Below are 23,241 nucleotides of genomic sequence, written 5' to 3'. Positions count from 1 at the left end.
TAATTTTTTGTACCTAAAGCAAAAATATTCCCAAAGAAACTCTAAATACAGCAAAAAACAACTCAAAAATAAATAAACCAAAAATAAATAAAGCAAAAAAAAAAAGAAAATAAAAAGCCCACCTATGGGCCAGAGCGGCCTGCATACGACTAGAAACCCAACCTGTAGTTGGGCCAGGATGCAGGCCCGCAAGCCCAGTAGGCCCACAGGCAGAGTAGGAGAGGTAGGCCGAGAAGGCCTGCTATTGAGAGGAGCTCAATGCAGTGCCCGCGTCGGGGCTTATAAACTGGTCCTGGCGCTCCTCAACTAGCGAGGTGGGACTAAACTTCTGCGCCCCTCGCCTGGCAGCGCACACCCTTTAGTACCGGGTGGTGGCACCAACCGGTACTAAAGGGTGGGCCTTTAGTACCGGTTGGTGCCACCACCAGGTACTAAAGGTGGGTGCTTCCCGCCGCTTGGCCTGGCCAAAATCGACCTTTAGTACCGGTTGGTGGCTCCAACCGGTACTAAAGGACCATCCTATATAAGAAACACTTACGGAAATTTCGTCAGTTTCCTCCCACTTCTCTCTGCTTCATCGCCGCCGCCTCGTCCCGCACCGTCGCCGCCGCCGTCGCGCCGTCCCTGTCGACTCCGCGCCGCCCCCGTCCTCGTCGCGCCGTCCGCGTCGCCGGCCCATCCCCATCCCCGCACCGGCCCTCGTACCCGTCCCCGCACCGGCCCACGTCGCCCGCGCCCGCGCTGTGAGCCTCTGTCCCCCCTCTCCTCTCCCTCCAATCGAAGCCGCCGCTCGCGCCGCCGGCGCCGTCGCCTTGGCTCGCCGTCGCCGTCGCCTGCACACACAACACATACACACACACCATACACACACACATACACAATTTTTGTTCTGTTTTTAGTTTTTAGTTTTTCTGTTTTTAGTTTTTAGTTTTTCTGTTATTAGTTATTAGTTTTTAGTTTTTTCAGTTTTTTCTGTATTAATGTTATAGAAATGTTAGTTATATATAGAAATGTTATTTTTTCTGTATTAATGTTATAGAAATGTTTGTTATATAGAAATGTTAAAAAAAAATTAGTTATACAATTTTAGTTATAGAAATGTTAGAAATGTTAGTTTTAGATATGGTCGATGTTTTTTTAGTTTATTATATTTTTAGTTATAAAATTTAGAATTTGCATATAAGAAATCACAATCCAATCATTTAAAAAATGTTACTTTACTTTTGCGGCATATAGTATTTGTTGTCGACGATGCCCGGCCCGCATCCTCGCTGTCAACCCGTTTGCGGCGACGTCCTGCTTCAGAGGACCCATGTCCGGGATTGGGCTCCGCCGGGCTGGCACTGGGAGGTGCTACCTGGAGGGGCGCGACACTTGGTGAGGAATCCGGCCTCGGGTCCCGTCGTCGACCCTGATCTCCTTTGGTGGCGTTCGCGTGGGCCACATTCGGTGCAGAGGGAGCTGGCCCCGCCGGAGGTGGTGCGTCGTCGTGTCAGGGAGGAGGACGAGCACGTCCATCGCTACATGGCTGCTATGGACGTCAGGTTCTCCAATACCTGGCAGGTTCTTTGGGCAGATGACCGGAGATATGATCCTGTGATGGTTCCTTATCTTTGGGTGTCCACCGCCCGCGCCCCAGGAACCGCGAGTGGCCTAGATTCTTCTATAGTATTCGATCTTTATTAGCTATCTAGCCAGTGATGTATTCGAGATTATATATTATTTGAGACGATGTATTCGAGATTATATATTATTCGAGACAATGTATTCGAGATTATATATTATTCGAGACGATGTATTCGAGATTATATATTATTCGAGACGATGCATATTATGTACTATATGATTCAGTTTTTCCTTATTGATTGCATCCATGCATTGTAATTTGAATACTAAATTGTTTTACATTTCTTCTGTATTAGTTAAATAAAAGCTATGACGGACAATACCAGCAGAGAGGGAGAAGAGGCCCTGTTCGAGATCATACGCAACCCTAGCAGGCCAGATGATCTGAATGAAGCAAATGACGGCTCCCAATATCTGAACAATACCGGGGAGGGTGATGATAAGATATTCGATCTCGACGACCGAGCTGATGAAGTCATGAACTATGATTCTGATTATGATGACACAGACAATGATTATGATGACGAATACAATGTTGATCTTGAAATAACAAAGACTACCGGCGAGGTATATTTATATAAGCAGGCATCTAGTGATCATCACATGTTTTTTTATTTGAAGATATATTAACGAATCGATCTTTCTTCTTTCAGCCCTCCGGATCGAGCAAATCTGCTTCTACAGACAGCAGGACAAAGCGCGGCCCGAGCAAAAAGTTGAAGGAGGGTGTAAAGTACAACATCGATTCCATCAAAGCTAGTGGCGAACCCCTCACGCCTAAGAACATTGCGAGCAAGTTCGTTCGTCAGTGCGGAGTTCTTGTGAAGGACCAACTCCCGATCTCCATTCAAGAATGGAAAGAGCCAAAAACTAAACACCCAGATGTTACTTGGGTCGACGACAGAGCAAAACAAAAGCTTTGGGAATCTCTGATGGAACATTTCACCCTACCAGATTATTTCACTGATGCAGATGTGCAGAAAGTCAAGGATGCTGCTCTTAAGAAGATGGCAATTGCATTCAACACCCACAAGAAAAATGTATGGACCAACTACGTTGCTGCAGAAAGGAAGACTCCAGAATTCAAGGGAACACTGGAGAAGCAAAGAGAACATTGGCCCACTTTTGTGAAATTCAGGGAATCAGAGTTATCTAATGAACGATCAAGAAAAAACAAGGCCAATGCCGCAAAAAAGACGCAGTTCCATAGGCTGGGGCCAGGTGGCTACGCGGTGGCAATGCCTAAGTGGGATAAGTCTGAGCAAGAGATGGAGGATGCAGGGGTCACTCCGGTTACTAGGAGCTGGCCCCCCAGGTGCAGAACTATGTTCTATGCGCATGGGGGGCGTTGGACCCGAAGACAGGCCTGGTTTCGAAGAAGGCAAGTCTAAAAGGAGCAGAACAAAAGTCACTTGACGCAATAGAAGATGCTCGAAAGGGGGTGTTCACGCCCAACAGAGAGAACGACGAGCTTACGCGCGCCCTAGGAAATCCTAAACACCCGGGAAGAACACGAGGCAAGGGCGTTATTCCCTGGTATGAGGGCTTTTCGGAATGGAACGACGACTACAGGACCCGTGCAAGAAAGAAGATGGAGGAGGAGAAGAAGAGGAAGCTGGAGGAGGAGCAGAGGAAGCAGGACACGGAATGCCTTCAAGGCCTAGAAGCAAGGCACGCGGACTTGGCACTCAAATTCCAGCAGCAGCAGCAGATCGACTCACTTAGCCAGGAAAGGGGGTCTCAGCAGCGGCAGCAACAAGCGGATGATCATCCAACATTGGATAGTACCGTCCCATCCATGCCGAGAAGCAGCGTTGATTCCGCCCCGGGCGACGCACTACTGGATACATACCCTGTGGATGACATCATAGAGAACACTAACTGTGAGCTACACTTCAAAATGAAGAACATATCCATGAAGGTGGCGAACGCCGTTGCTTTTACAATTACCCCTGAAGCAACCTTCCATTGCGCCCCGATTCCAGCGGGCTATGCTCGTGTCTTGGTTGATGAGGTGGTGGGCCCATATTCGGGGCTAGAGCTTGACATTCCTGGAGGTGACGACGAGCAAACACTGGGAGAGGCCATAGATCGTTTCATCCTATGGAAAAAGGATTACATCATCTTTCGAAGTCCACCGACACGCTAGTCTGCCGACTCCTCCTCGAAGTCCGCCACCGTGTCAGCAGACTCCCGCTCCTCCAAGTCCACGAACGCGTGAGCAGACTCCTGCTTCAAGTCCGGCACAACGTCAGGCCACTCCTCCTGTTTCAAGTCTGACACCGTGTCAGGCCACACCTCCTGCTTCAAATCCGGCACAGCGTCGGGCCACACCTCCGGCTTCAAGTCCGACACCGTGTCAGGCCACACCTCCTGCTTCAAGTCCGGCACAGCGTCAGGCCACTCCTCCTGCTCCAACTAAGCCACGTCAGCCGTCTCTGCCGCCTAAGCAATCGCAGAAGAGACACGCCGCAGGTATGGTGCGTAGCGGTACGAGTCGAGGTAGTACAGAAAGTACAGGCGGAGACAAGCGATATAAATATGGTCCAAGCAGCCTCGCTCCTCTTCCTCAGAGGCCTTACGACATGACCGAGGAGCAAAACGATGCAATAGTGCGGGCCGAAGTGGACGCTCATTTTCGACCAAAACCGGCAACGCCGCCGAGGGAGAAAGTGCCTGAGGAAAAGATTGACCACTTCATTCATATGGCTAGACCACCAGCTCCCAAGCCTGTTGACTCAGACTATGAGCGCCAAATCAGGAAGGCACACCGAGGACGACTATAGAAGGAAGCGAGCTCGAGCTCGAGCCAACAAGCAGCTGTCAAAAAATGCGGGAAAACCGTTCCCCGGCTGGGATAACAGGCGGCGCAATCGACCCCCCCGCTTGTTGTGCCAACAACACATGAGAGTACGCGCGCCCAATATTATTGTGGGCAAACCGTTTACGTTCCCGAGCTGGGCGATGTGGTAATAACCGAGGAGCATATAATGCAGACTGAAATGCTCAAGATCACTGTTGGACAACTCCTCGAGATCGAGACCATGTCTCCGCTTAGAGAGGAGGAAATAAAACGGAAATATGTCCGGGCCCAACCTTTGGTCGAGCCCGAGGAGGTCAAGAACCTCCCAACGAGAATGTATGAATTGCATGATTGGTACATAAAAATTACCAAGATTTCCAATCGAGAGTCCCTCATGGTGCAAGTCGAGGAAGATCATTACTTCCATAAGAAAGCTCTGGCCGTTGAGTATTCAGAGCTATTTCAGTTATTCAATCAAGACGCACTCGACAGATCTATCGTCAGTTGCTATTGTCTGTAAGTGATTTCTTTCTGTAATTTAAGTCTCAAGCTAGCTCTAGTGCTCATTGATTGATCATTAATTACCTGTAATTATATATCCTCACTATATATTCTTTTCTGTGGTATTATGTAGGATGAAGATGTATGAAATGAAAAAAGCTGGACGCTATGGCATTGGGTTCATTGACCCAAATACCGTTAATGAATACACATAGAAATTGGAATGGTGTAGACAAGATGTAGAGAAATGCATGCTAGAGTTCTTGAAGCGCCTCAATAGCAATGAAGATATACTACTTCCTTACAACTTCGAGTGAGTCACACTGTCTTTGTACTACAAATTCTGATTTTGCTTACTAACTAGATGTTAATAAGTGTATAGGGTTCAGGGTTATAGTTGATTAGTGTTATGCACATGCCCTCTTAATTTATACATGCGCATGCAGCTTCCACTGGATTTGTTAGACATTAAAGTTGACGAAGGAAAAGTTGAAGTACTGGACTCACTACTTAAAAAAATAGTGACTACAGCATCGTGAAGGGGATAGTCGACAGGTTATTTCAATCATTATTAACTATATCTCGGCCTATTTAGTTCGTCATTTCCTGATATGAACTATTTTTAATAACTCCTTTATTAATTTTCTTTGCCGGCGGGTAGGGCTTGGGCAAAGTACATCAAGGTAACTCCAGGAAAATGGCGACAAAAGCTAAGTTGGTATCGACCCAAGGTAAGTAATTAAGTAGTACTAGCTAGCTAGCTACCATCACTTTAATTCTTGTTTCAATACCATTAATTAATTAACATGCTTGATTAATTATTATCTGATTAAATTCTATTGTCGTAAAGGCCCTGAAGCAGGCGCCGGGGACTGAAGTGTGTGCATACTACGTTTGCGAGAACATTCGCATGATGGCGTCCGAAAGGAGCAGATCTGATAGACAGGACTGGGTACGTTTGCCAGAACACTATTCACAAATCTTACATGATTGTCGATATCTAGTCACACAACTAATACACATGCATATTGATCTCATTCTTAACAGTTCAAAGAGGTGCGGGACAAGCTCCTATCAGAGGAGCGCATACGAGCACTTCAAGAGGAAATAGCGGGATTTTTGCTCGACCAGGTCATAGATCCCAAAGGAGAATACTATTACCCGCTACCGCCCCCATGAACCACTTGTCATCGTGCTCCGAAGGCACCAAGGCAACATGTAGGAGAAATTGTATATATATACATGTGTATGTGTGAATAATTAATGGTGGTTGTGAGACATTCGATTATATATATATGATCGGTTCTACGAGAAAATCTATTTATATATATGCATAACGTGTACAATATGTAATATCGTAAAATACCAGCAAACAAAAAAGATTTAAATGGAAAACACAAAATTAATGAAAAAATAAAAATTAAAACCAAAACCCCCCCAAACATTTAGTACCGGTTGGTGCTACCAACCGGTACTAATGGTCTACCAGCACCCGGCCCTGGCTCGTGCCACGTGGTGGCACTTTAGCGCCGGTACTAAAGGAGGGGGGCTTTACACTAGTAGAAAAGGGGGCTTTTGTCCCGGTTGGTAAGGGCCTTTAGTCCCGGTTTTTGAACCGGGACTAAAGGGTCGTTACTAATGCCTCCCCCCTTTAGTCCCGGTTCTTACACGAACCGGGACTAAAGGCCGTCCACGTGGACGCAGTCTGGAGCTCCACCTTTAGTCCCGGTTGGTGTTACCAACCGGAACTAAAGGAAATTTTATGATAATTTGTTTTGAAAAAAATTTTGCGAATTTTTTTTAAATTTTTTTGATTTTCAAATTTCTGAATTATTTTAACCTCTAATCTCTAATTACCACCCCTCATCACTGCTCAATTTATCCTCTAATCTCTAATCACCCCTCATCATTCCAAATCATCTAACTTCCCGGACGGTCACCCATCCTCTCACTACTCCAGCCTGAGCACGCTTAACTTTCGGGTTCTATTCTCCCTCGTTTCCAAGTCTACACTTGTTGTTTTCCTGACAATAGTAAGATGTCAATTCTATTAACCCTCAGGAATTTAGCTTGAGCATTAAGTGACACATTTCACTGTTTGAGTTTGAAACTATTGTTTTAAAAAACAATAATAATTATTTAGTAACACTAATATTTCTAGAATAATTAGTTTGACCACTGTTTGACCACAGTTTGACCAGATTTGACCAAAATTCAAAAAAACTGAAATAATTATTTAGTAACACTAATATTCTAGAATAATTAGTTTGACCATTGTTTGACCACAGTTTGACCATAGTTTGACCACAATTTGAATTTTTTTGCCTCTCCAGATCTTAAAAGCCCCGTATCTTTTTTTCTGTTAGATTTTTGAGGATTTTGAAAATGTTTAACGGGGTTCCCCAGTTAAATTCGGATGTAACTTTTCGAGTAGATGATTTTTCATATATAAAACTTTTTCATCCGAGTTCGTATGCAAAAGTTATGCCCATTTTAAGAAATTCCAGAGAGATTTTGCAAATAAAGTCAAAATTCATATTTGTTAATTTTCCCAACAACTAGACCACATATCACGTGGGAAACTTATTTTATTTTATTTTTTTGACATTTCCATCATTTTCTTTTGTTTTTTCTAAAACTGAAAAGGCGGTCGGGGGGGGGGGGGGGGGGTAGAGTTTGATGGGCCCTTTAGTACCGGTTCGTGCCATGAACCGGTACTAATGCCTCAAAGCCCATTAGTATCGGTTGGTGGCTCCAACCGGGACTAAAGGACTAACCTTTAGTCCCGGTTGGTGCCACCAACCGGTACTAATGGGCATCGCACCCTTTAGTCCCGTTCGTGGCACCAACCGGGACTAAAGGGCCCAGGTGAACCGGGACTAATGCCTTAGCCGCACGAACCGGGACCAATGCTCACATTAGTCCCGGTTCGTGACTGAACCGGGACTAATGTGAATATTGCCCTGTGACGAAAGCCCTGTTTTGTACTAGTGTTAGTCTCCACTCCATAGTGCCGGTTGCAGAACCGGCACTAAAGGCCCTTACGAACCGGTGATAAAGGCCTGTTCTGCACTAGTGGGCGGGAGCAGCAGTGTACCTGGCAACGAGCGGCGACAGCGACATGAGTACTAGCAGCCGCATCAGTACAGTTAGAAGCAGCAGCAACAAGGAGCAGCCCAGGGCACAACCACGAGTAGGGGTAGGAGGCAGTAGCAGCAGCACATATGCGTACGCGGACGCTCGCGCACGGACGGTCGAGGTCGCGACGCGCGGGGCTCGGGCGTAGGCGGCCACGGCGATGAGAGGCACGGCAGGGGGTGAGGCTAGGTGCGCTGCGTCCCTGGAGAGCCTAGGAACACGTGGTAAAGCCCCGTTGCGAGCTCTGCGGCCTATGGCCATGGCGGTGACTCGAATGGCGACGATGAGCTTCGGCAACGGCGGCGGGATTAGCTACGGGGCGCAGGCGAGCTCGTCTAGAGGAAGAGGAGGAGTGTGAGCTCACCAACATTGCTGAGACGGCCCGGGGAAGACGCGCGGCTGCCGGAGTTGTTGGCGAGGCGGCGGTGATCCGAGGAGGAAAAAGAAGGCCGGCCCAGCGATGGAGGGGCTTCCGGCTCCTGCTCGTGGGCGTGGATGACGGTGCTGGCGGCCGTAGAGCTCTGGGACGCGCCGAAGAGGGATGGGGGCAGCGGTCGCCGCGGTGGACGCCGGTGGGCGGCGACAGGAGGCGCTCGGTGGAGGGGGATCTGGTGGAGGGGGAGAGAGCGACGGGCGAGGGAGGAGAGGGGAGGCGAAATATCTGCAGGGGGAAGGGAGCTGACGAGGCCGACGGCTCGGTCTTATCCCCTCGGGGCATCGCCGGCGAGGTGATCCGGCGGGGTCTTGCCCCTGTAGCGATGGGATCGGAGGCACAGTGAGGGGAGGGGATCGACCGCGGGTGTGGGGGTTGGGCTGGGCCGGCTCTAGTAGGGCAGGGAACAGGGGGGCTCTCTCCTTTACCTTTCATTTCCCTTTTATTTATTTATTTAGCTTTCTGTTATATTTTAAAACCACCAGCATTTGACTTTTAGTTAATATGATACTTGGCCATATCACAATGCAAATTTTAGTCACTGCCATTAATGATTTGGTGAGCCTCTAAAATGGTTTGGATTTTTATAATTAAAAAAACATTTAACACATTACTTTAGCCACTGTCTTATTTATTTTAGGGCATTAAACCAATTTATAAAAATGTTGGTTCACCACCACAATTAGTGAAGGAATATTTTCCACACTTTGAACACTTTAGTTTTCATGTTTGAGAAATTTGAATCTTGGACTTTAATTTGAATTTGAACCGAATTGAATCAAAGGGGGATTTAGCAACAGTGAAAATGATGACATAGCACCATTAACTTGGGATTACTGTAGCTTAATTATCCAGGTGTCACATGCAGTGACACACGTTGTTGCGGCATTAACCCTTTGGGCCATGGCGCCGCGGTACGTTATCCCCACAAGCGTCCCGAGGTCTTCCCTGCTGTCGTCCCAACACGCGCACTATCACTCCGTTGGGTCGTAGTGCCTCATCAACCTTGACTTCTTACCATCTACGCATGCCCGATGTTGTAACACAACCGCGTGCTTTTGTCCACGTCATGTTCCTGGGCTTGGCAAACGTGGTGTGGCGCCACGTCAATAACATCTTCTTTTCGGCGCACCCCTGACTACATGGCGCTTCCTTGCACCCTCGGCTGCATACCTACATTTTGGCCTGATCGATCAATGGATTCGAAGGCCCTCCTCTGCTGCACTGTAGTTCTGATCGTTTTGTTTCTGCCGTTGAGTGCTTCCGACGATCGGCTTGTCCCTAGCAAGCCGCTGTCTCCCGACAACATCAGCATCTCCGATGGCGGCACATTCGCCTTGGGCTTCTTCAACCCCTCCAACTCCACATCAGCCAAGCTGTACCTTGGCATATGGTACAACAACATCCCCAAGCTCACAGTTGTGTGGGTTGTCAACCGTGAAACCCCAATCACCAACAACACTTCCTTTGCACCGGTGCTCTCCCTCACCAACAACTCCAGTCTCGTTATCTCCGAAGGTAATAGTGGTGGTCGTTTCCTTTGGATGACACCGAACGTGACCACTATCGTGGGCTCGTCTACCTCAACGGCGGTGCTTCTGAACGCCGGCAACCTTGTTATCCGGTTGTCAAACGGCACCACGCCGTGGCAGAGTTTTGACCAGCAAACAGACTCGTTCCTCCCCGGGATGAAGCTCCGAATCAAATCCAACACGCCCAACACTGTCGAGCGTCTGGTGTCGTGGAAGGACCCTGGCAACCCCTCGCCGGGGCGCTTCTCCTATGGTATCGACCCAGACTCGGCCTTCCAAGTATTCCTGTGGGATGAGAGAACTTGGTGTCCCGCAGCATCCCATGGACCGGGTTCCAAGTGATGAGTGTAGACCAACAACAGCTAGCGGCAACCATGAACGTCAGTGATCTTATCATGTACATAGCCTTCGTCGACAATGGCGATGAGCTCTACGTCGCATATAGCCTCGCTGATGGTGCCCCGCTCACAAGGATGGTGCTGACTTACTTTGGTGAGTACCGCCTCGAGAGCTGGAGCAGCAGCTCGTCGGCATGGGCTGTCCTCTGGAAGATGCCTTCCACGGAATGCAACCGCTACGGTTATTGTGGCCCGTATGGTTACTGCGACGAGACAGCAGCACCAATCCCAACGTGCAAATGCCTAGACGGGTTTGAGCCAGCAAACAAGGAGGAGTGGACTGCGGGCGGTTCATGGCGGGGTGCCTACGGAAGGAGCAGCTACACGGGTGTGGCGCTAGCTTCTTGGCCTTGCCGGGGATGAAGTCACCGGACAAGCTTGAGCTCATCGGAGGGGGAATGAGTACGTTTGAGGAGTGCGCAGTGAAGTGCAACCGCAATTGCTCCTGTCTGGGGTACGTGTACCGCAATGTGAGTAGCGGCAGGTTCAGAGGAGACATGGCGTGCATGGTATGGACCGGTGAGTTGGTTGACACAGGAAAAGTAGGCGTAGGTGGCGAGACAATCTATCTTCGAGTTGCAACAGGTGGTAACAAATTTCAAAGTTGCACGCCTTTTACTCTAGCTTGTCATTTTTACTGTTAATTTTATCAGTTCTAACATACTTCTAGTTCTATGAGTCATATTCCTGTTACTTATCCTATGTTATGTATGGTGCAGATAAAAGGAGAAAGATTAATGCAGTCAGGATTGTGCTGTCAGTTTTAGGCAGTGCTGTTCTCATATTCATATGCATCTCTTTTGCATGGTTAAAATGCCAAGGTATGTTTACTTAAATCTCCTTGCAAAAAAAAGTTGTATTTGACAACCTTATGTGAATGTCAGTTTCACTATATAAACTTGGAATTCGTTGTGTACTACCACAATATACCCTCTAAGCCCCTTGAATATGTAGAAATTCAGTTTTGTGTGCGGTTTAGCCATCGTACCATTGATTGTAAGGATAATGGGAAATCTACTATCAACTAAGATGTAGTCCATGAGCTAAAAATCTCTACACGTGGATCATAGTGGTTTCATGCTTAGTCGGGTTCGGAAATAAAAAGCAAGGTCAAGTCACCATGCCATGGACTCAAGGAAAGCATGTGTGTGTGTGTGCGCGTGTGTGCGAGTTCTATTAGAGGGGAGGCCAAGTGTATTTTTGAAACATGCGGTATGTGTTTTCTATGTCAACTGATAGCCATATTGTCCGGTCTTGGAATTTTGACGTGGCTTGTGGGTTATTTCCTCTTGCTATGCAAGTTCATAAAGGAATGGAAGTGAACACCTATAATTTAAGGGATTAAATATAACCTTTTCTTTCTAATGCCTATAGTATGCTTATTAGAGGGAACATGACAATAACCGCGTGGGAGCAGGAAAGAATAAAAACTGGAGAAAGCACAAGATTATAAGATTGGTTTTCATGAGTACATCTCATGAACTTGGGGAATAAAATCCTCCTCATGATCAGGAATTTCCATCCGTAAGACTAGAAGAAATTGTCCTCGCAACACACAATTTCTCTGAAGCATGCATGATCGGACAAGGAGGCTTTGGAAAAGTTTACAAGGTAATTTGTTCAACACACAATTCGTCTTATTACTTCTAAATTAGAACAAGTCTTTGCTCATATGTAAATCTCAAATATATCTTTCTCTAGGGACTGTTAGGTGGTTAGCAAGTCGCAGTCAAGAGGCTAAGTGCAGACTGTCAACAAGGAACAAAAGAATTCAGGAATGAAGTAATTCTAATTGCAAAACTGCAACACAGAAACTTGGTTCGACTTCTTGGATGTTGTGATGAGGGAAATGAAAAGCTCTTGATATATGAGTATCTACCAAACAAGAGCTTAGATTCTAGGCTTTTTGGTACACATTCTAATAATAAGCCATGATTTCCTAAAATAGCTCAACTTTTTTTTGCTTACATTTGTCTCTTTTTAGATGACTCAAGAAAATTGTCGTTGGATTGGGCGACACGGTTTAATATCATCAAAGGGGTGGCAAGGGGGCTTCTATATCTTCACGAAGACTCACGGTTCACCATAATTCATAGGGACCTCAAAGTTGGAAATATCTTATTGGATGTCGATATGAAACCCAAGATAGTGGATTTTGGTATGGCGAGGATCTTTGGTGACAACCAGCAAAATGCAAATACCCAACGCGTAGTTGGCACATAGTGAGTATCTGTTGAAAAAAAAACTCATATTAATGGTTTTATAATTTCAGTTCTCATTAGATAATTCAGACAATTTAAATGATCAAGCAGTGGCTATATGGCTCCTGAGTATGCAATGGAAGGCATCTTCTCTACTAAGTCTGATGTCTATAGCTTCGGCGTGTTACTGTTGGAGGTTGTAACTGGTATAAGGAGAAACCCCATTAGTCAAATGATGGGATACCCTAGCCTCACAGTCTATGTGAGTGCACACAAAACTTCTCTCAAGTTTGTTTTCTAAAGATGGATCAAAATTTTGAAGAATTTTTTCTTTGAGTGACTAAATGAATATTGATATAATATTTTTGGTTATTTTAGGCATGGAATATGTGGAAGGAAGAGAAGACCAACGAACTACCAGACCCATCCATCATAGATACTTCACCAGACGAAGTTTTGCTTTGCGTCCATGTAACACTCCTATGCGTCCAGGAGAACCCAGATAACATGCCATGCATGTCTTCCGTTGTGTTCGTCCTGGAGAATGGAAGCACCACACTTACAACCCCCAATCGCACTGCCTACTTTGCACGACGAAGTGCTGAACTGAATCAAATAAGAAATATTCAGCCTTCGGTCAACAGTTTTACTTTTACCGAGATAGAGGGGCGATGAAATAATAATTCTGTATTTTTTATGTACTTAACACTGTTGTAAATTGTCTGGCTCACAAAATAGTGATGTCAGATTTAAAAAAAGATAAAATAGTGATGTATCTTGTGTTGTTCAGTTCTCACGATCTTTGAATGTGTTTTGTATTCTGTTTGTGCCAAAATATAGCTGTCTCAGTTAAAAAAAAATAGCAGTCTCAGTTTAGAAAATATGAATATAGCAGTCTCACGATCTTTGAAGTGGCGTTCTGTGTAAGTACTGGATATTTACTTATTTAGAGGTCATAATCCACACTTCAATACTAAATAGTGAATTAGTGATGTATCATCTCCTGCTCGTACTACTACTACACCATCTGAGTGAGCTGAGCTGGTCACCGCGCTGAAGGCGGCCGTGGAGACGGTGGGCTTCTTCCAGGTGGTGAACCACGGCAAGCCCAAGGCGTTCATGTCAGAGATGCTCGCGGCGTTGCACGGGTTTCATGAGGAGCCGGCGGAGGCCAATGCACCCTACTACAGCCGGGACTCTTGCCGGCGCGTGAGGTACTAGAGCAACTTCGACCTGTTCCGATCGCCGTCCAGGTGACACAAACACCTTGTTCATGGCGACGGCGCCAGAACCGTCGCCGCCGAGGAGATCCAGCCCGTGTGCAGGACCATCGCGTAGGAGTAAATGAGGCTGGTGCACAGCTGGGCTGCAGCCTGCTCGAGCTACTATCGGAGGGGCTGGGCCTCCGCAGTGAGCACCTGGAGGAGGACGCTGCGTGCCTGGAGGGGCTCGCCGGCCACTACAACCCGTCCTGGCTAGAGCCGCACGTAACGATGGGCACCACCGCCCATTCTGACCCCACCGCGTGGTGGCCAAGAGCGTCGAGCCTCATGTCTCCGTGGCCTGCTTCTTCCGACGGCAGGGCGCGGCCACATCCACGAGAGTGCTACGGCCAATTGTCGCCGTCGGTGAGGCGCGGCACCGGACCACCACAATAGCAGAGCTGGTCCGGCACTACAGGGCGGCGAAGGGCCTCGATGTCAGCTCTCTGCTCAAGCACCCGAGGCTCTGAATCCATCCGATCAAAAGTACAAGCTAGTTGCTCGCTTGGCCACCACGCAATCGTATCCATCCAAGCAATGCAAGATGTTTGGATTGTGTTTGTTTTGAATCCAATATATATGCATCCAAGCAATGGAAGATGCAATGAACCTGCAATGAAATCCAATTAACCTGCAATGAACATGCAATCAAGCCAGGAAACCGTTGATTGGAAGGTCTGATGAACAACGAAAATTGAGCAAAAAGTATGACAAAACAGGGAGGTGTCACGATCAAGTTAGCTCATCATTTCGCAACTTGTGCAAAATCAACGGTCATGGAGGCATTCCACCGATGCCCTGTCTGAAAGCTCAAATTCTGCCGGCAAAGCTTTTTCCATCATGAAAGCTTTTTTCTGCACATGACAATAACAGCGAATGGTGGGTGCACTCAAGATGGGTAACACAGGATAGGCAAAGTAAACTACCTAGTGAACAGTAGGAGTACTATGTAGTGAACTACGTGGTGCTCTCGTCCTGCTGGTGTGAGCACGGACACGGATTTTTAGAGCACGGGCTCCTGGACACCTTCTATCCTCATTATCTAATGTTGCTTTGAGATCTGTAGCACACAACTAACTTACTACATGAAAACTTTCTCTTTTTTGTTTCTTCAAAACAAAACAACAAATGAACTTGAAACTTTCCAGGACAACAAAACATTCTTAGAACAATGTGGCATAAAACTTTCAGATTTTTTTTCCAAGAAAATATAGAAAATGAGACTTTTTAATTAAAAATAATCTTATTTTTAGTATTTATGATGCGCGAAAAAATCTGAAAGTTTTTTCCCACATTCTAGTAAGAATGTTTTGTTGTGCTGAAAAGTTTGAAGTTCATATGTTAAACTATATGAGAGAAACAAAAAAGAGAAAAATACTTGCACGAATCGCGATGCAGAAATAGATGGCTAGATAAGGGGGTGTTCATGAGCCTAAGCTCCATAGGATATTTTCCGTGAGCACAGCTCGAAAGGGGAGCAGTATCTTTAAAGATTGCAGGAATAAGTGCCAAAAGGTGCAGAGACGCGGCATATCATGGCAAAAGAAAATGTCAACAATTTTCTATATCCAGTGAATAAAGCATGCTCCGAATCATTCAGTACACACCCGGCAATCGTAGGAAAACAATTGGTAACTACTGTTGTACGGGATCTCAAAATCCCAGGGCCGGCAAGGCAATTCATCGAGCACACCGTACGCATAACTGCTACAAGGGTCAGCCGAACAGAGCAATCCAACCATACATTACCTGCTCGATCTTGATGTTTGTCTGCATGTTGATGTGCGGACAGGGCTGGGAGTTGCTGCTTCTTCCTCTGATCTGCTGCTCGGTCCGTCTTGGACCAAAGAAGAGCGCAGCCGTGGGGTGGCGGACATGGCGAGCTGCTCTTGGGGAGGCGGGACTGGAGGAGGAAGGCCATGGAAGCAGTAAGGGAGAGGAGGAGGATGGAGCCGGAGACGTGCCACCGTGGTAGGAGCTTTTTTTAGGACTCGGTGTTAATGGGGCGGCGGGCGGCGGCAGATGGACTGCCACAGTGCAGAATTGTTGACTGTTCGAATAATTTCTGGTGATGCAGAATTTGTTCCATTAGGAACATTGAGTGATTTTGGGATGGCTCTCCTCTCTCCCTCCCCCTCCAAGGCGGTGGCGGCGCCGGGCCCGTCTCCCCCTTCCCCGCCTCCGGCGTCTCCGTGCAGCCTCCGCGCGGCCGCCCCCTCACCCCGCTCCCCGCCGTCCACTCCTCGTTCCGTTCTCCGCGCCCCTGCCCCCGCCAACAAGTTATGGGCTCTCGGATCAGAGGCCTCGGACTCTGACCCCGACTCCCCTCCTCCCCCTCCCCGTCCTGCGCCTCCGTGCGTGCTGCCCGTCGCCTCTGCTCCGTCGTGGTGCCGTAAGTTCGCTCCCGGCGGGCGCGGTCGCCCTGTTCCCGCTCCGGTGGCCGTGGATGGCTGCACTCGCGTCTCGCGTAGGCGCCGTAGGGTTCCTCCGCCGTCTCCTGCCCGTGGCATCCTTGGTCCTGGGCGGTGTTGTGCGCCGGCGTCGGACCTGCTTTCCCTTCCCCCTTCCTGGCTGTCTCCTCCGTCTATGCTCCGTCCTCTGGTTCGCCGGTGCCCTCGCCGGCGGCGGCCGGGTCGCCTGAAACCCTAGATCTGGTGGTGCCCTCCGTGGTGGTGCCAGACCCTGGGTTTCGGGCCTTCGCGCCTCCTGGTGGGCCTGGGCCCCCTCCCTTTCCAGTGTGTCAGATTTCCCCTACCTCTTGTGGCTCTTGGGCCTCGGGTGGCCCAGGCCCACCCCCCGTTCCCCCTCTAGCCCAACCCATCGACCCCAGCCTGGTGCGGTCGGGTATTTATGGGTGCGGAGGGGCTCGCTCCCCCCATTTCTAGGGTTCCCAGCCTCTTTCTCTGACCTGCGTCGCCACCGCTTCCCCATCTGCGTTTTCTCTAGATCTACTCCTCCTCCACCCCTCTCCCCCTCGTTTGCGTCGGTCGTCTCGATGGACCGCTCGGGTGGCTCCTCCAGCGAGGCCTTGTCCAGCCAAAAGCGGCGGCGGGAGGGCTCTGCTAAGGGGGAGGTGGATCTGGAGTACGAAGCTGCCCTTCGGTCCAAGCTCCAGGCGGATCGAGCTCGGGCGGAGGGGGCTACGGTGGAGCCTGGCGGTCCTCCTTCCCTTGGATCTGGCTCGGTTGCGGCTGGCCCCTCTGCTCCCCTTGGTGGTTCTTCGTCGGGCCCATCGGACCCCTGGGAGGTGGTGGCCGCGGCGAGTAAGGCTGGCTCTGCTGGCCCGATCTCGCGGCCCCCTCCTCCTCGCGGTGCTGCGGCATCGACGCGGGCTCTGGCCCAGGCCCCGGCGGCCCCTGGTGGTGGATCCGGCTGGTATGGACGCCGCCGCTCCTCTGGGGCGTCGGGTCGCCGCCCTTCCTCCGGCGGCCTGGGCCCTGCCTCTGCTTCTGGTCTCGTTGGTGATGCTATTCTTCCTCGGCCTCCCCCCGCTCCGGTGCACGCCCCTTGATAACCCACAAGTATAGGGGATCGCGACAATTTTCGAGGGTAGAGTATTCAACCCAAATTTATTGATTCGACACAAGGGGAGCTAAAGAATATTCTTAAGTATTAGCAGTTGAGTTGTCAATTCAACCACACCTGGATAACTTAGTATGTGCAGCAAAGTATTTAGTAGCAAAATAGTATGGAAGTAACGGTAACGGTAGCAAAAGTAATATTTTTGGGTTTTGTAGTGATTGTAACAATAGCAACGGAAAAGTAAATAAACGGAGAACAATATATGAAAAGCTCGTAGGCATTTGATCGGTGATGGAGAATTATGCCGGATGCGGTTCATCATGTAACAGTCATAACATAGGGTGACATAGAACTAGCTCCAATTCATCAATGTAATGTAGGCATGTATTCCGAATATAGTCATACGTGATTATGGAAAAGAACTTGCATGACATCTTTTGTCCTACCCTCCCGTGGCAGCGGGGTCCTAGCGAAAACTACGGGATATTAAGGCCTCCTTTTAATAGAGTACCGGACCAAAGCATTAATACATAGTGAATACATGAACTCCTCAAACTACGGTCATCACCGGGAGTGGTCCCGATTATTGTCACTTCGGGGTTGTCGGATCATAACACATAGTAGGTGACTATAGACTTGCAAGATAGGATCAAGAACTCACATATATTCATGAAAACATAATAGGTTCAGATCTGAAATCATGGCACTCGGGCCCTAGTGACAAGCATTAAGCATAGCAAAGTCATAGCAACATCAATCTCAGAACATAGTGGATACTAGGAATCAAACCCTAACAAAACTAACTCGATTACATGATAGATCTCATCCAACCCATCACCGTCCAGCAAGCCTACGATGGAATTACTCACGCACGGCGGTGAGCATCATGAAATTGGTGATGGAGGATGGTTGATGATACCGACAGCGATGGATTCCCCTCTCTGGAGCCCCGAACGGACTCTAGATCAGCCCTCCCGAGAGGTTTTAGGGCTTGGCGGCGGCTCTGTATCGTAAAACGCGATGAATCCTTCTCTCTGATTTTTTTCTCCCCGAACACAAATATATGGAGTTGGAGTTGAGGTCGGTGGAGCAACAGGGGGCCCACGAGGCAGGGGGGCAGGCGCGCCCCCACCCTCGTGGACAGGGTGTGGGCCCCCTGGCGTGGATTCTTCTTCCAGTATTTTTAATATTTTCCAAAAAATGTTCCGTGGAGTTTCAGGTCATTCCGAGAACTTTTGTTTCTGCACATAAATAACACCATGGAAAGTCTGCCGAAAACAGCGTCAGTCCGGGTTAGTTCCATTCAAATCATGCAAGTTAGAGTCCAAAACAAGTGCAAAAGTGTTTGGAAAAGTAGATACGACGGAGAGGTATCAACTCCCCCAAGCTTAAACCTTTGCTTGTCCTCAAGCAATTCAGTTGACAAACTGAAAGTGATAAAGAAAAACTTCTACAAACTCTGTTTCCTCTTGTTGTTGTAAATATGTAAAGCCAGCATTCATGTTTTCAGCAAAGATTATGACTAACCACATTCGCAATAACTCTTAGGTCTCATGTTTACTCGTATCAATGTCATAATCAACTAGCGAGCCATAATAATAAATCTCGGATGACAACACTTTGTCAAAACAAACATGATATGATATAATAAGATGGTATCTCGCTAGCCCTTTCCGAGACCGCAAAACATAAATGCAGAGCACCTTTAAAGATCAAGGACTGACTAGACATTGTAATTCATGGTAAAAGAGATCCAGTCATAGTCATACCCAATATAAATTAATAGTAATGGATGCAAATGACAACAGTGCTCTACAGCTAGTGCTTTTTAATAAGAGGGTAATGACTCAACATAAAAGTAAATAGATAGGCCCTTCGCAGAGGGAAGCAGGGATTTGTAGAGGTGCTAGAGCTCGGTTTTGAAATAGAGATAAATAATATTTTGAGCGGCATACTTTCATTGTCAACATAACAACCAAGAGATGGCGATATCTTCCATGCTACACACATTATAGGCGGTTCCCAAACAGAATGGTCAAGTTTATACTCTCCCTCCACCAACAAGCATCAATCTGTGGCTAGCTCGAAACAACGAGTGCCTCCAACTAACAACAGTCCCAGGGGGAGTTTTGTTTGCAATTATTTTGATTTAGTTTGCATAAAGCATGGGACCGGGCATCCCCGGCGACCAGCCATTTTGTCATGAGTGAGGAGCGGAGTCCACTTCTCTTGAGAATAACCCACCTAGCATGGAAGATACGGACAACCCTAGTTGATACATGAGCTATTCGAGCATACAAAACAGAATTTCATTTGAAGGTTTAGAGTTTGGCACATACAAATTTACTTGGAACGGCAGGTAGATACCGCATATAGGAAGGTATGGTGGACTCATATGGAATAACTTTGGGGTTTAAGGGATTGGATGCACAAGCAGTATTCCCGCTTAGTACAAGTGAAGGCTAGCAAAAGACTGGGAAGCGACCAACTAGAGAGCGACAACAGTCATGAACATGCATTAAAATTAATAGACATTGAGTACGAGCATGAGTAGGATATAATCCACCATGAACATAAATATCGTGAAGGCTATGTTGATTCGTTTCAACTACATGTGTGAACATGTGCCAAGTCGAGTCACTTAAATCATTCAAAGGAGGATACCACCACACTATACCACATCACAACCATTTTAATAGCATGTTGGCACGCAAGGTAAACCATTATAAACTCCTAGCTAATTAAGCATGGCATAAGTAACTATAATCTCTAATTGTCATTGCAAACATGTTTATTCATAATAGGCTGAATCAGGAACGATGAACTAATCATATTTACAAAAACAAGAGAGGTCAAGTTCATGCCAGCTTCTCCCATCTCAGTCAGTCCATCATATATCGTCATAATTTCCTTTCACTTGCACGACCGAACGATGTGAATAATAATAATAGTGCATGTGCATTGGACTAAGCTGGAATCTGCGAGCATTCAATAAACAAGAGAAGACAAGGTAATATGGGCTCTTGGTTAAATCAACAATAATGCATATAAGAGCCACTTCAACAATTTAATCATGGTCTTCTCCTCTCGACCCCCAAGGAAAAGAAAATAAATAAAACTATTTACACGGGAAAGCTCCCAACAAGCAAAAGAGGAACGGGAAATATTTTTGGGTTTTCTTTTTAATTATTACAGTACAACAAGAAAAGTAAACTAACTAAAAGCTACACTAATTTTTTTGTTTTTCTTAAGGTTTATTAAACACACAAGAAGAAAGCAAGAAAAAAAAACTAGCATGGATATTACAGTGAAAGAGTATGAGTACCGACATCTAGCAATGAGTGTGTGTGAACATGAATGTAATGTCGGTGAGAAATACGTACTCCCCAAGCTTAGGCTTTTGGCCTAAGTTGGTTTATTGCCATGGATGGCCTGGCGGATATCCATAGTTGTAGCCCTAGTCGTACTGAGATGAAGAAGACCCTGATTGCCACAGGTTGGAAATCATCTCCGGATCCCACTGGTAATTAGACTGTCGTGGAGGTTCAAATTGTGGTTCCGGCTCCGTGGCTGATGTAGGGTTCCGGTAGGCGTGAATGGCCGCCAGCGGAACGAGATACGGACCTGCAGATAAATCAAACAAGGAAGGAGCAGGCAAGGTAATAGTCTCAGGGTGATGTTTATCAAAGAACAATTTGTATTTAAGCGCCCCTTCCCTATTCTTAACAATAAAGTCATGTGCTACCATACTCTTATAATCTAAATAAGCAGTGGGCAACAATTTTTCTTCTTTTTCATAGTGCCTAATAGGTATGTTATAGTGTGCAGCAAGGCGTGAAGCATAAATACCTCCAAAGATGGGGCCCTTTGTATGGTTCAGACTTAACCGTTTGGCAATAATACCGCCCATACTAACAGTGTTATCGCAGAATAAACCATGGAACAAAATAATAATATCAGGAACACTAAGGTTTCCATAGTTTCTACGACCAATTAAGCAACGACTAGAAAAAATGGCAAAGTAGCGTAAAACAGGAAAATGTATGCTAGTGATTCTTGCATCGGAAACCTTCCTGGTTTCCCCCACAGTGATAGTGTCAATAAACCCATCCACATCTTTATGATGTGGTTCATCTAAACTACCCTCAAAAGGTATTTTGCAAATCTTGCAAAATTCATCTAGTGGCATCTTCTTAACCACATCATATAAATGAAACTCTACTGAAGGAGGTGATTCCTTAGGATAATAGTAGAAGTTTCGCACAAAAGTATTGGTGAGTAAGAGATACTGTTTGCGTCGGTCGCGGAGGAAGTCGGTTAGGCCTGCATTCTCAGCCAATTCATAAAAATCATCATAAACCCCGGCTTCTCTCAAGAAATCATCGGAAGGCCATTCACACGGCCGAACCTCCGCGGTGCGAGGCAGATTATATTTGGGCCTCTGTGCTTCTTCACTTTGCTTTTCCTTCGAGATTCGGCTCGATGAGCCCCTAAAAAATCTCTTCATTATTTTCTGAAAAAATTCTAAATTTTTTAGTAACTTCAAATAAAAATAAACCAAACTCAACAAAATTGATAGCAACTACTCCTACAAGTGCCTAGAGCCTTTATCAAGCATTAGAACTACTTGGAACCACAGGACATGCAAGCTCAAGAACATGGTCACCTAGGCAGCACAAATTTGCAATGAATAAAGCACTAGAACAAAAACTAATTGGACCAATGGAGGAGTCACATACCAAGGAACAATCTCCCCAAGCAGTTTTGTGAGAGGTGCTTCGAGCAAAGAGATCGAAAATCGCAGCAAAATGAGCTAGAACTCGTGCTTGAGCTGGATGGTGATTTTTTGGGAGGGAGAAGAAGTGTGTGGGTGCAGGAATAAGTGGAGGGGAGCCACCGTGGGCCCACGAGGCAGGGGGCGCGCCCTGGACCCTCGTGGCCAGGTGTTTGTTCCCCCTGTTGTGTTCTCAGTGCCAGATATTCTCAAATATTCTAGAAAAAATCATATTCCATTTTCAGGGCATTGGAGAAATTTTATTTTCGGGGTATTTTTATATTGCACGGATAAATCAGAAAATAGACAGGAAAATACTATTTTTACTTTATTTCAACTAAATAACAGAAAGTAAAAGGAGGGTACAGAAGGTTGTGCTTCTAGTTTCATCCATCTCATGCTCATCAAAAGGAATCCACTAACAAGGTTGATCAAGTCTTGTTAACAAACTCATTCCGAATAACATGGAACCGGAGAAATTTCGAATGACACTATGTTACCTCAACAGGGATATGCACATCCCCAATAATAAGAATATCATATTTCTTCTGGACAGTAGGAAGAGGAAATTCAAAACCTCCAAAAATAATTGATGGAGTTTTTCCAATAGAGTTGATACTATGAACTTGAGGTTGTTTCCTCGGAAAGTGTACTGTATGCTCATTACCATTAACATGAAAAGTGAGATTGCCTTTGTTGCAATCAATAACAGCCCCTACAGTATTCAAAAAGGGTCTTCCAAGAATAATATACATACTATCGTCCTCGGGAATATCAAGAATAACAAAGTCCGTTAAAATAGTAACGTTTGTAACCACAACAGGCACATCCTCACAAATACCGACAGGTATAGCAGTTGATTTATCAGCCATTTGCAAAGATATTTCAGTAGGTGTCAACTTATTCAAGTCAAGTCTACGATATAAAGAGAGAGGCATAACACTAACACCGGCTCAAAGATCACACAAAGCAGTTTTAACATAGTTTCTTTTAATGGAGCATGGTATAGTTGGTACTCCTGGATCTCCTAGTTTCTTAGGTATTCCACCCT

General features: G+C 46.7%; 2 pseudogenes; both read left to right on the top strand.

Annotated features, from left to right (window-relative positions):
• LOC141022995 (1-aminocyclopropane-1-carboxylate oxidase homolog 1-like) overlaps nucleotides 1-14,364 on the top strand; it is a 34,264-nt pseudogene extending 19,900 nt beyond the window's left edge.
• Nucleotides 9,698-13,487, top strand: LOC109754682 (receptor-like serine/threonine-protein kinase SD1-8; annotated as a pseudogene).
• Nucleotides 14,365-23,241: the final 8,877 nt, after the last annotated feature.

Source organism: Aegilops tauschii, chromosome 5, assembly GCF_002575655.3.
Source record: "Aegilops tauschii subsp. strangulata cultivar AL8/78 chromosome 5, Aet v6.0, whole genome shotgun sequence".
NCBI classification, from domain to species: Eukaryota; Viridiplantae; Streptophyta; class Magnoliopsida; order Poales; family Poaceae; genus Aegilops; species Aegilops tauschii.
The sequence above is the reverse complement of the archived record's forward strand: the minus strand, read 5'-3'. Positions and strand labels throughout refer to the sequence as shown.